This window comes from Terrapene carolina, unplaced genomic scaffold (genome assembly GCF_002925995.2).
Source record: "Terrapene carolina triunguis isolate 2854851 unplaced genomic scaffold, T_m_triunguis-2.0 Scaffold42, whole genome shotgun sequence".
In the NCBI taxonomy this organism is placed as follows: domain Eukaryota; kingdom Metazoa; phylum Chordata; order Testudines; family Emydidae; genus Terrapene; species Terrapene triunguis.
The window spans coordinates 66,811,675-66,825,387 of NW_020664393.1; positions in this window are offsets into that span (position 1 = coordinate 66,811,675).

A 13,713-nucleotide genomic window follows, 5' to 3' on the forward strand; every position below is an offset into this window, starting at 1 on the left:
GAGTTGTTTTCTCCATGATGGTTGCTAGAATATGTGAAGACTTGTCACAAGGTGATTTGTATTCTCCTTCCAGAAGAATAGATTCACTGTCACAGGCTGCCAAGGTCTCTGTTCCCATCAGTGCTTTTCTCTGTTGAGTTTGCAGTTTTCATCATATTATTAAAGTTTTTGCAATTTTTTAAATTTTGAACTGACACCAATCCACCACTGACTTAAGAGCCCCAGTTACTGCACTTCTTTATGCTCCTGTGAATTTTCAATAGCAACGTCACCAGCAGACTGTGACTTTTAGAACATAAGAACGGCCGTACTGGGTCAGACCAAAGGTCCATCTAGCCCAGTATCCTGTCTACCGACAGTGGCCAATGCCAGGTGCCCCAGAGGGAGTGGACCAACAGGCAATGATCTCTCTCCTGAGTCAACAGTGTGCTCTTGTTGCCAAGAAGGCTAACGGCATTTTGGGCTATATAAGTAGGGGCATTGCCAGCAGATCGAGGGACGTGATCGTTCCCCTTTATTCGACATTGGTGAGGCCTCATCTGGAGTACTGTGTCCAGTTTTGGGCCCCACACTACAAGAAGGATGTGGAAAAATTGGAGAGAGTCCAGCGGAGGGCAACAAAAATTATTAGGGGTCTGGAGCGCATGACTTATGAGGAGAGGCTGAGGGAACTGGGATTGTTTAGTCTCCAGAAGAGAAGAATGAGGGGGGATTTGATAGCAGCCTACAACTACCTGAAGGGGGGTTCCAAAGAGGATGGAACTCAGCTGTTCTCAATGGTGGCAGATGACAGAACAAGGAGCAATGGTCTCAAGTTGCAGTGGGTCTAGGTTGGATATTAGGAAACGCTATTTCACTAGGAGGGTGGTGAAGCACTGGAATGCGTTACCTAGGGAGGTGGTGGAGTCTCCTTCCTTGGAGGTTTTTAAGGCCCGGCTTGACAAAGCCCTGGCTGGGATGATTTAGTTGGGAATTGGTCCTGCTTTGAGCAGGGGGTTGGACTAGATGACCTCCTGAGATCCCTTCCAACCCTGATATTCTATGATTCTTAGTAGCAGCAGCAGTTCAGTGGCTGCTCAGTGTACTTTCTGGTCTGCAGCTGGGATTGGTCCTGTCCCTGGTGTGACGTTGTGCAGTCTATATGGTTTTATAAAAACTTGATAATAAGTCAATATAATGTAACTGGGATAGTTTTATAAAAATTTGACAATAAGTGAATATAATGCAACTGGGATATACTTCGTGCAAAAGGTCTCTTGTAAGGTATCATTACAAAGTGCATAATCTACTAAGTATGATCATCTGATTTGTATAAATGTACCACTCTTGTATCTAAAACTAGAAATATAAAATGTAACTCTGAGGGCCTATTGTAATTATGTAAAGTGTGGGCCATTAATGATGGTTTGGAATCTTAATGACTCCCATTGTCTGCAGATGGCTGTTTACCTGTGAGTCTCCCTGTATATGTGTGTGCTGGCAAGTGAGTAATGAAGTCTTGCAGTGACATGTGATCATGTCACTTGAACTGGAATCCATCTTTACCCTGGTGCTTTTCCAGTGAGGGGGGGTGAAAACCCAGAGGGACAAAGAGTTCCCGCCTTATGCAAAAGATATATAAAGGGGTGGGAGAGAACAGAGAGAGAGAGGAGCCATCATGGAGAAGCCCCTAGCTAACACCTAAGCTGGAACAAGAGCTGTACCAGGGGAAAGAATTGTGCCCAGGCCTGGAAGGTGTCCAGTCTGAGAAAAACTTACTGAAGCATCTCTGAGGGTGAGATTATCTGTATTTAGTTTGATTAGGCATAGATTTGTGCATTTTATTTTATTTTGCTTGTAACTTACTTTGTTCTGTCTGTTACTACTTTGAACCACTTAAATCCTACTGTCTGTATTTAATAAAATCACTTTTTATTTAGTAATTTACTCAGAGTATGTATTAATACCTGGGGGAGCAAACAACTGTGCATATCTCTCTATCTGTGTTATAGAGGGCGAACAATTTATGAGTTTGCCCTGCATAAGCTTTATGCAGGGTAAAACGGATTTATCTGGGTTTAGACCCCATTGGGAGTTGGGCATCTGAGTGCTAAAGACAAGCACACTCCTGTGAGCTGTTTTTGGGTAAACTTGCAGTTTTGGGACAAGTAATTCAGACCCTGGGTCTGTGTTGAAGTGGACTGGAGTGTCTAATTCAGCAAGACGGGGTGCTGGAGTCCTGAGCTGGCAGGGAAAACAGAAGCAGGGGTAGTCTTGGCACATCGGGTGGCAGCTCCCAAGGGGGTTTCTGTGATCCAACCCGTCACACCTGGCTTTGCTGTTTCTAGCCCTGCCTGTACCTGCTCCAGTCCCAGCCTGTACCTGTATCTGTTTCTGCCCCATCACCCAGCTACATCCTGGCTTCGGACCCCTGGCTCCAACCCTTGGCTACATCTCCTGACTGTGTCTCCAGTTAACCCCTCTGCTTTGGCTTTGGCTTCTGACTTCTGGCTCTGACATTTGGCTTTGCTCCAGGACCTTTCCCTGGCTGGATTCAGGTCTAAGTGGTAGGCCAACCATTAGACCACACTGCCCATGACTCAGTAACTGACTGAGTTTCCCACTTGCTTTGGAGACCACTACCAACTCACGAGTCCTGGTCATGACTTCTTCTCATGACGATGTAACAGCCGTGTCTTGCATGTGCTGTAGATCTTGTTTTTTTTCCCATTAGAGACTTGTGGGTACAAATGGATGGTCTCTGAAGTTTCTTTTTTTGTATTTGCCAGGCAGTGTTGCAGTTGTATGACAGCTTCTGAGTATTGTGCCTGTATCTCTTTCAATCTTTGGATATTTTCCAGCTTCTCCACTAACTGCAGTGCCTGTATTGCCAGCTGCTCTAACAGAGGTATCATCAGAAACTGGTTGTTATTCTGTCTACTGGTGTTTGTTGCTTTTTGCTAATGTCAGTTTGGGGTTGAACTGGAAGTACTCCGGCAGTTTCTTGTCTCTGTTACACCCACGACAATCTCATCTCTTTTCATTGCTTCGTGTAACAGAGAAAATGTGCAGAATTCCAAGGGGCTCTATACAGCTATTTGAAAGGGCTACACAGACAGTCCTGTTTGCTTCAGAGAAACTCCGATTCCATTGCACTTCATACTTTCCATTGTAGGTCCCAGTAATGTGAACATCAACGGCTTGCTGCTTTGACTTCTCATTGTTTTTTGCTTCCTCAGATAACAGGAACATTTCCAGGATTTCACTGGCAGCTTCTCCCACTGCATATTCTCCTACTGCATAAACCTTACTTGGATTGTTGGAAATCCTCACACAGTTGCACCAAGCTCATGTTTGGTGAAGCTCAGGGATGGGGCGACAAAAGTGGCTTTAGGACATCTTTTCATGCCCTCCTCCTCCCCCCCCCAATCTTGGAGTTACCTGATACAAATCAGTGGCTACAGGGCTGCTTTAACTAATGCCCCCCTTAGGAACCACTAATGCTCCGTGCACAACCCCTCCCACTCTTGGCTGTAGGCCAAACCCACCCCAGAATGTTCCCATCCTGGCTTACACCATCAAGAGATTCCCCCATGACAATGGAGATTCCAGCTGCACATTTAGGGACCTCGGGCCACTTCTGTCTTATTCAAATATCACACTATCTTCCAGCCCAACTAACCTGGCTCCCTGTGTTTCTGCAGTCTAACTTTGCAGGGGCTCTTCCTGGGAATGCTGTTGCCATGGGGATTATTTTTTGCTCTCTGTATGTCACCTTTAAAATCTTTGCAGTATCACAGCTCTGTTCTTGTGGAGCATGTGCTCTTCCTGGCAGCTCTGGAGATGATGTCTCAGTTACACTACTCCTAGCTCTGCTGCTGCTGTTTGCCGCAGACTTTCTTCTTGCTGGGTGGTTTCCTTTTGCTGCCTTTCCGTTGTCTCTATATTCGGCATCTGTTGTTGCTGGGATACCTGGCCTCCATTTTTTATTCTTCTGTCAGTTCAGAGGGAAGCATTTATTGCCCTTTGTTTTTCCTGTCGCTAATGACTTTCTGCTGCATTTTCTCTCATGCGCCAGCCACTCTCTCTGATCTCCCCTTCCCCACTTCCAAGGCTGCCAAGGGTTTTGTGAGTATGGCCTGAAAATGCAGGCCTCATTCACCCATGGCTCTCTGTCATTCCTGCAATCTGAGCTGAGCTAGTGGCTTGTTTCTTGTTCCTTCCACACTGGCTTAAGGTTCCCTCAGGAAAATGCTGGAGAAGCACCAAGCAGGCCCTGCACCCTTGGTCACACAGTGAGCCCCTTCCCTGGGTTCCCAGAACTCTCCTCCCCGCTGCCTGGGGCACTGCCACTGACAACTGCTTCCCTCTCCTCATTCCTCTCCCCTGTACTTTGGGGGAGGAAAGAAGGTTTTCCTCTCCCCACCCTGGCTCTTTCCAGTCCCTCTCCCAACTACTCCACAGACTGGGGGACAGAAACAGTGATCACCCCTCCTGCTCCCCATATTCCTCCACACAGCCTTGAGGAGTAGAGTAAACATGGGCCCACTAAATGCCCCATCTCCCCATTACCTCCACCACCACTTCCTGGAAGAGGAAAGTAAAGATTCCTCCTATCCCTCTCATCCTCCTGCACATTTCACGGGGAAAGGAGTAGAGATCACCTCCATTTCCAATTCCCCACTCTTTGAGGGAAGAGAGGGCCTGTTCCTAACTCTATATCTCTCCCCATTCCCTGGGAGAGGGTAGTAAAGATTCCAACCACCAAGACCAGTTAAATTCTGCCTCCCCCTCAACTCCCATTCCCCTGTCTGGTGAAGGGATAGTGAAGACCTCTATCCCAGTTCACTGTTCTATCTCAAATACTGAGGAAGGGAGTGATTCTCCCCACCTTGCACTTAGCTTCCTTTCTCTCCAACACTGATCCTTCCTTTTTGCCCTCTCTGCAACCCACTACACTGAGGTAGTGGAGTGAAGCTCACCTGTCTTTCAGGGTTGGGGAGTAAAGATTCCCCCTCCCCTTCCTTGATTTAGTGCTTCACTGTGGAAGAATTCTTATGAATTAACATTTTGTTGTCAGAATCACCACCCCAAGCAGAAAATGAGCTGTTCCCTGTTTGAGGAGGTGACCCAGCAATTTTTGACACCATGGAAGGAGGTGATGGGATATGTATGGGCTGGGATCTAAATAGAAGTGAACTCCATTGGTGATAACCCATATCTGATGCTTCAGAAGAAGGCAAAACACCCCAAGATGCATCTGGGCAATTGTACTCTGCTGTATATGGGAGAGGAAAAAAAACCTTCCTGATCCCCGCAGAAAATCAGTTTATGCCCTGAAGCATGAGATTGGATTTCATATCTCCTCAAAACCTGCATATCTATCAGTTGCTGGTAGTTACAGGTGAACTGAGCTCATCATCTCCTTATCTACCAATCAGTTTGTAGATGCCTTCCACAGGGTCCAGGGAGGGACAGACATGTGAACATTTTCCTTCCTATGTATCCCTCCTGATCAGTGGGATGTTGATCGTTTGGAGTTATAAAACTAATAACTCACTGATCATCAATATTTTTGTGTAAGGTATGTATGAAATGTGTATTAAGAATTATAAACATAAACCAAAATGATTACTAAAATGTGTTTACTAGACAAGTCTGGGGAGGAGGTAAACCTGTTTTTCAAGCAAAAGAATAATCTGATGCCTCTAGCCAGGTGTCATCAAATCACCTGTCAAGTGGCCATTCTTTGGCAATGAAGGTGGGCAGGAACAGATTGATTTGCATTCTAGCAAACAACAACATGGAACCTCTTTCACCATGAGACTCCATCTCTCCTTCCTCACAGCTGGAATGAATTTTATTTAGGGGTACCCTCAGGAAAATGCATTTCAAAAGGGTGAGTGGACTATAGAAGTGATGGGCAAAACCACCCAGGTTATCCCTCTCTCACCTTCACCTAAGAAGACAAAGGAACCAGCCCTTTGGCTTTGAGGGGAGATCCTGACCTGAGAATTTGGTCAACCATATCACTGGGAATCTGTGGTAATGATTATAATTTTAACCAAGTCTAGTTAAGTTTTAGTTACTAAGAACCATTTTATCTTTATCTCTTGTAACCATTTCTGACTTTAATACCATATACTTGTACTCACTTAAAACCTCTCCCTTTGTAGTTAAATAAACTTGTTTTATTTTTAATCTAAACTAATCCAGTGTTTGTGTTTAAACTCCACTGTTTGGTAACTCCAGTTAAAGTAACAAACTGTTGAATATTTACCCTTTGTAGTGGCAATGGACCTTTAATAGCTGAACTGTCCAGGACTGTCTTGAACTGTCCAGGAGAGGGCTGGACAGTGCAGAACACATGTTTTTTGGTGGGAAATTTGGAACTGGAAATTTGGGACTGGGGTCACCCTGCAAGTAATAACCCAGGCTGGTGGAAGCCAGAGTGTGACTGGTGTGTTGCTGACATGTTCTGGGTCAGAGCTTCTGGACCAGGGCTACAGCTATACATAGACACTCGGGGTGTGACCTGCATGCTGGTAGGCTGTTTGCGAGGGCCCAGGTTGGGAGCTTCAACAGCAAAGCATTGCAAGGCACACAAGGTGGTATGGCAGGTGGTAACACAACCACTCAGTCATTTGGATTGCACCCCAGATCTTTATAGGATAGAACTTGCATCATTCCAGCCCCACGTCCTACCATCAGATCAAGACAACGACTGTTTTTTGGCACTGAGAATGCAATTTTGGTCACAATGTCCTATTATATTGGTCTGGATGAACTTGTGTGCGTGCATGTGTGTGTTTCTGCTTGGGATAAATTAATCTGAGATTGTGCTTTGATAGTTCTAAATAAAATAATATGTTCAATATTTAACATGCTAGTACTAACTTTAGGCCCTCAATAGTGCATTATGATAGGAGAGTGGGAGAAGAAACAGTGCCACCTACTTAGATAATGCCTGTGATTCAATGCAGCAGGGGAGCAATATAGTATCACTGCTCTGAAATTTATAGAAAGCATGTTTTTTAGCTTGGCTAACTCTGATTATTGTGTCAAGTATCAGGGGGTAGCCGTGTTAGTCTGTATCTACAAAAACAACAAGGTGCCACCAGACTCCTTGTTGTTTCTGATTATTGTGTCTGGTTGCTTTCTCTTCTTTAATTAAAGAAAGAATTATGATGATATATATCTTGGAAACATAATTTCCCCACTAGTTATTTTAAAAGGTAAGTCAGGTGGTGTAACCTTCCTTATGGCTTAAATAGTATATCTTATTCCTAATTACCCCAGTTTTTCATCTGTCTTCAACTGGGCCCCAGCATTCTGCTCTGTGTTTTTGTATTTGTTTGAATTTGACTGAATCTGGGACTGGGAACATCTTCTCTCATTCCTTATTATCACAATTTTCCAGCATTTTTTTCATGAAGGAAGTCAATTGCTGAATTTTAAATCTGAGCCATGGTTTGAGCAGTTTGGGATCCTACCAGTACATTTAGCATGGAGTTTATACTCTCTGTAATAGAACAAATAAAGAGAGTGGGGGTAAGTAGGTGGTATTTTATATACACCACTCTTAGACCTTCACCTTAAATTGTACCAACGGACTATTCAGTCACATTTTCAGGTAAAATGGAGTACTAAATAAGTGTTGATTTTGGGATTTGAATATTGTCGCTTATAACAAAGTATCCATTGTTTCAAAAGTGTTTGATTGGGTTCCAATATTTTACCATGTGAGCCTTTGTTTTAGTTTCAGGTTCCTTGGAGCTGGAACTATCTTATCTTCTGACTAGTTAGCTATTTCTTTTGGAAGTATATTGTGAAGATGCTTTTTTTCTTAATTTTAGAATCTGTGCCTTGTTTTGATCAGCTAATGATTGTAGCAGTAGACATAGCATGGAGTTATCAGGCATGCCATTTGTAGAACTCCAGACCATCACTCTACCCAACAATCTGTACAATACCGGGTTTTGAGGGAAAATGCCTAATTAAGTTCTGTAACTGGGCCCCATCATTATAGTCTGTGTGTATTTGTATGTGTGCTTTAGGTTGAACTGACCATGGGCTGTGCATGTCCTCTCTTATGCTTATTGTCCAGTTTGTCAAAGTTTAGGTTTGAGTCTCAGTAGTCTACAATGTGAGCTTTTCTTTAAGTTTGAGATGCTTTGGGACTTCAACCTTCCCAATTGCTTCCTAATCAGCCTATTTAAAGGAACATTTTATGATGAAGTCCCGTTTGTCTATATTAGAATATTTCCTCTAGTTTGATCATCTATTGTAGCAGTAGATTTAGCATGGAGGTGCCACTTTTAAGGACAATACATATGAAGAGAACTGGGAAGTAAGTTGTGTTTCTTATACTTCACCCATATTCTTCAGCTCTGCACCAACTAAATCATTTATGAAGATATTGAATGGAACTGGACCCAGGACAGATCCCTGTGTGACCCCACTCAATATGCTCTTCCAGCTTGACTGTGAACCATTGACAAATACTCTGAGAGTACAGTTTTCTAACCAGTTGTGTACTCACTTTATAGTAGGTTCATCTAGGCTATATTTCCCAAGTTTGTTTATGAGAAGAGTATGTGAGACAGTATCAAAAGCCTTACTAAAGTTGAGATATATCACATCTACTGTTTCCCTGCTATCCACAAGGCTTGGTGCCCTGTCAGAGAAGGATATTAGTTTGGTGTGACATGATTTGTTCTTGAGAAATCCATGTTGACTGTTAGTTATCACCATATTATCTTCTAGATGCTTACAAACTTATTTTCTCTATTATCTTTCCGGGTATATATCACACATACTGTTCTGTGCTACTAGTAGATCTTCATATTGATATTTTAAATGTTTCATAAAACATAAAAGTCTCCCCACAACATTCTGTTCAGGGAGACTTAATTTGGGGTAAACTTCTTGTTTGGGTTTTGGAATATCCTGCTTCATTCCTAATTACCTCAGTTTTCTAGCAGTCTATTGGTATGTCTGCACTTGGAGCTGAGGGTGTAATTCTCAGCTCGTGTACACCTATGTGATGAGAGCTAGTGTAAGTATGTCTACATGAGCGTGGAATCACACACCCAGCTCCAAATGTAGACATAACCTGGGTCTGAGTCCCAACATTGTGCAATGCGGATTGGTATTTGTTTTGATTTGAACTATTCTAGGCCTGGGAATTTCCTAATGCCCCGTTTTCCAGCACTTATTTTATGAAGAAAATAAATTCCTGTATTTTAGAATGTGAGACCTGGTTGGAGCAGCTCGGGATCCTAGCAGTAGTATGTGTAACAAGAAGGTGACTGTCATGGATCGTATATTGAAGAGAGATGTGAAAGGAGGGGTGTTTCCTACACACTACCCTTATACCTTCAATGATGAACCCTGACAAAGAATATCTAGAAAAAAATGGTTTAGAGAAGGCTTAAATGTATAAACCCAAACATTTTCATAGATTCATAGATTCTATGAAGGGAAGGGACCTCGAGAGGACATCTAGTCCAGTCCCCTGCCCTCATGGCAGGACCAAATACTGTCTAGACCATCCCTGATAGACATTTATCTAACCTACTCTTAAATATCTCCAGAGATGGAGATTCCACAACCTCCCTAGGCAATTTATTCCAGTGTTTAGCCACCCTGACAGTTAGGAACTTTTTCCTAATGTCCAACCTAAACCTCCCTTGCTGCAGTTTAAGCCCATTTTACATTATGTATGGTGTGTATACGCTCTATGGATGTGTGTGTGTCTTATCAGTTGAATGGAGTATGGGGTTTGAATATTCTCAATTCTAATTACCTACTTTTTCAAAACTCTATGATCATGCCTTAATATCCTGTGAATTTTTGTTTTAAATCAGAGCTGTCTCAGAGCTAGGTGCCCGCCATCTTTTTTTCCTAATTTCCCCCAGTTTTCAGGAGTTGTTTTATGAGGACCTCTATTTTTCAGTTTTAGAACCTGACACTCCATCATAACAGCTAAATATTATAACAGTAGGTTGAGCATGGACGTGATAATATCAGAGAGAGTTCATACAAGGAAAGGTGAGAAAGGATGGCGGTGTTTCCCACCCATCATCCATGTCCTTCAATGTTGCAGACTCTCTGGGGACAACACAATGGGGCAGAATTTGACTGTGGAACTTTGTAGGAGTTAAGTGAGTGTTAGAACCCCACGTGCTACCTACATACATTTCCTCCTGCAACCTAAAATTACCTGGCACTGTATACCCACTATTGCCATGTTACAGCAGAGAGCGTTGGAAGTGGACAAGTTTTGGATCTGTCCCCATAATGCAGTAGCCACTGCAGCTGAGCCATCAGAAGGGGTGGGGCAATTTGCTGCTTGTATAGGCCAGGAACCTATTTCAACCCTTTTGGGCAGAGAGATATGCCGAGAGGAAATAGTGCCTCTGAGTCACATTGTCTCTTGGGGCTACTCTTGGGAATGTGCAATTTATGCACCGCCTCTTGCTCAGGTCTGTGGGTGAGGTAATATCTTTTATTGGACCGACTTCTGTTGGTGAGAGAGACAAGCTTTCTGTCTTACACAGAGCACTTCTGAGACCGGGTGTCTCTCTCACCAACGGAAGTTGGTCCAATAAAATATATTACCTCACCCACCTTGTCACTCTATTTCAAAACATGTTCCTCACCCTTTTTTAGAAAAATTCTGCAGAAAAGCCAACTGAACATTTTGCACCATTAAAAGCACTTTCCTCTCAGCACTTTAGGCTGTTTTTTTTTTCTTATTGCAGTTTTTTTCACTAAAAATACTCTTTCCATTTGAGGATGCTGAAAGTGGAGCTGCATCAACTGGCATTAGTGAGGCTGGGACTTTCTGTGCAGGAATTGTTTAGGACCCCAGTCTGATTTTCATCCACCGCCTCCACACTGCCATTCAGGGAGCTGCTGCAAACATGAGCTGTGCCCCATACAGAGAGCACTCCTCGGGCAGTCATGCAAAATCCTGCTTACCATCCATGTGTAGCAGAACTGCACTAATTTCTCTGCCAGAGAAGCTGAGTGATGGAACTTGGGCATCACAATCTGAACAGACCTTCTGTCTCCTAAGTAATACTACAGGCTTGCAGGAAAGTTGCCAAGATAGCATATTGTTTGCAGTGTTGTTGTAGCCGTGTTGATCCCAGGATACTAGGACAAGGTGGGTGAGGTAATATCTTTTATTGGACCAACTTCTGTTGGTAAAAAAGACGAGTGTTTGAGCTTTACAAAGCTGACCAGAAGAAGTGCTTTGTGAAGATCGAAAGCTTGTCTCTTTCACTAACAGAAGTTGGACCAGTAAAAGATATTACTTCACCCACCTTCTCTCACCAGGATAACAAGTCAGTTAATGACTAGGAAATCCCTCTCACTTCAGACTGAGTTTAACTTGCTGGCCCTGGGCTGAGAGGTCATGGAGAGGAACCAGCAAAGGTCTGCAAGAATGACAAAAATAAAGAAATTTAAGTTCAACGTTAATCTGCAGCTTTCGAATCTCAAATCCTCACACACTTTCATCACAGCAAAAACACTCCCCTCTCCTTCAAAACCAAACTCACAACAGAAGCAGCTGTTCCCAAACTGCCATTCTGATGTCACTCAGTTCCACTTCTGAAGTCAACACATGATGTATGTTGCTATAACAACCTGACACTATTGCTAATACTTATTCCACACAAGCACTTACAGAAGTGTCACTGCTTTGAAATTAACTTAAAATTGTTTGTTTTAAAATTTATCTCTTTTGCAATAATTTTTTTGGGGGAACGCCTTTTTAGAAACAAATTCTTGCAAAAAAAAAAACAAACCTGACTTCACCTCTGCTCTATTCCCTTCTCTTTTATAGCTGTCAATCTTCTAATTTTATGTTAAGAAAAAAATAGTAATGTCAACAATTCTGTTTCTATCCCAAAAGAATGATTAGTAAATAAGAATTAAATTTGAGCAGGTAGCTTTAAAAGGAATTCACATCACTCACCGTTAAAAAGATTTTTTCTTCATTTAAATATTTTAACATTTTCAGAGTTATGTTTAGATACATTTTTTATTACTTAGTTTTTCTTGTCTTCTCACTCCCCACGTGGGAGTGGAACATGGGCTGCATCAGTCTGTATGATCAGACCCAAGATTTTCTGCATTTGAGTTGTTTTAGGACTCCACACGCTGCCCCATCACCTATTGTACACAGGCATAAAAACTCCTGCTGTGGAGATGAACTTTTCACCAGCAGGGGGATACACACCCCTTGAAAACCCCTCCCACCCCATAATATTGCCTCCTATCCACATGGAGGAGAACTGAACTGATTCCTTTGCCAGGAGCATGAATGAACTGATCTAGCAATTTTATCTTAATTTATTAAAAGACAAATGTAAGGTGCTACTGTGACGAACTGGGACTGTTCTTAATGTGGTCTTTGAATGCTGAGTGGGGAGTGTGGCTAGGATGGTCTGCATGGGGGGATGGGAGACTGGCCGAGGGAAGATACCTGAGCATGTAACATGAGAACCCAGGAAGGGGTTAGAGGCCAGGTGACACCTTTGCCCGGGAAACTGAACAAAGGGTGGGGGGAGAGTTTCAGAGCTGGCTGGTGGAATGGCTGGGAGGCAGACGGGGCTCTGACCTCCCAAGGGGGCTGTGGTGCCCTGGGACCCCAAGCTGGACCTAACTGAGGGGGTCCTGTTGTCTGTGCCTGCAAGACCTGTCTTGGACTGCGTCCCTGTTGTCTAAATAAACCTTCTGCTTTACTGGCTGGCTGAGAGTCATGGTGAATCGCAGGAAGCCGGGGGTGCAGGGCCTTGTGTCCCCCCACACTCCGCAACAGCTACACTTAGGAAAGAAAAAACAAATGCACAAATACAGAATGGGGGATAACTGGATTGGAAGCAGCACTGCTGAAAAGGATTTTGGAATTGTAGTGGATCACAACCTCAATGTGTCAGCAATGCGATGCTGTTGCAAAACAAAGCAAATGGAATTTTAGGTTGCACTAACAGAGGCATAGCATGCAAGCCACGGGAGGTGATAGTACTGCTCTACTCAGCGCTGGTTAGGCCTCAAGTGGAGTACTCTGTCCAATTTTGGTCACCAAGGTATAGGAAGGATGTGGAGAAACCGGAAAGGAGCCAAAGGCGAGCGACGAAGATGACCAAAGGGATGAAATGCAAGCCATATGAGCAAAGGTTGAAGGAACTGGATATGTTTAGTATGGAAAAGAGGAGACTGAGGGGGGACATGATGGCATTCTTAAAATACTTGAAAGGCTGTGTCACAGGATCCAGCACTCACTGCCAGATTGGTGCCTCCTCCTGGTCACTCTTAGCTCTAGGCCAACGGCCCCTTTCTGCAGCTTGCAGTCTGTCTCTGCATCTGCATGCTGCCTCAGGAACCTGAGCGCCCTCTTTGCGACTAAGTCCTCTGGCTGTGTCACCATCTGTGTGCCCCCCTTCTGGGGGTTAATGTCTCAGTCCAGTAATCATGTCACTTCCCCAGTGGCGAGTGTGGGCGCCCAGGGCCTGACCACTACTCCAGTTCCTAGCCCAGGGACCCTATAGATGCAGTCTCTCGCTGCAACTCTTTAGCTTCTGATCATGCTGCTATGTCTCCCTGGGCCACTTCCCGATGGCCCCAGCACATTCTTTGCCCTTACCTCAGGGCATGCAACTACCCAATCCCAGCAGCCAGCCAGAAGCTCCCTCTTGCTCCCCCAGCCTCTGCCAGCAG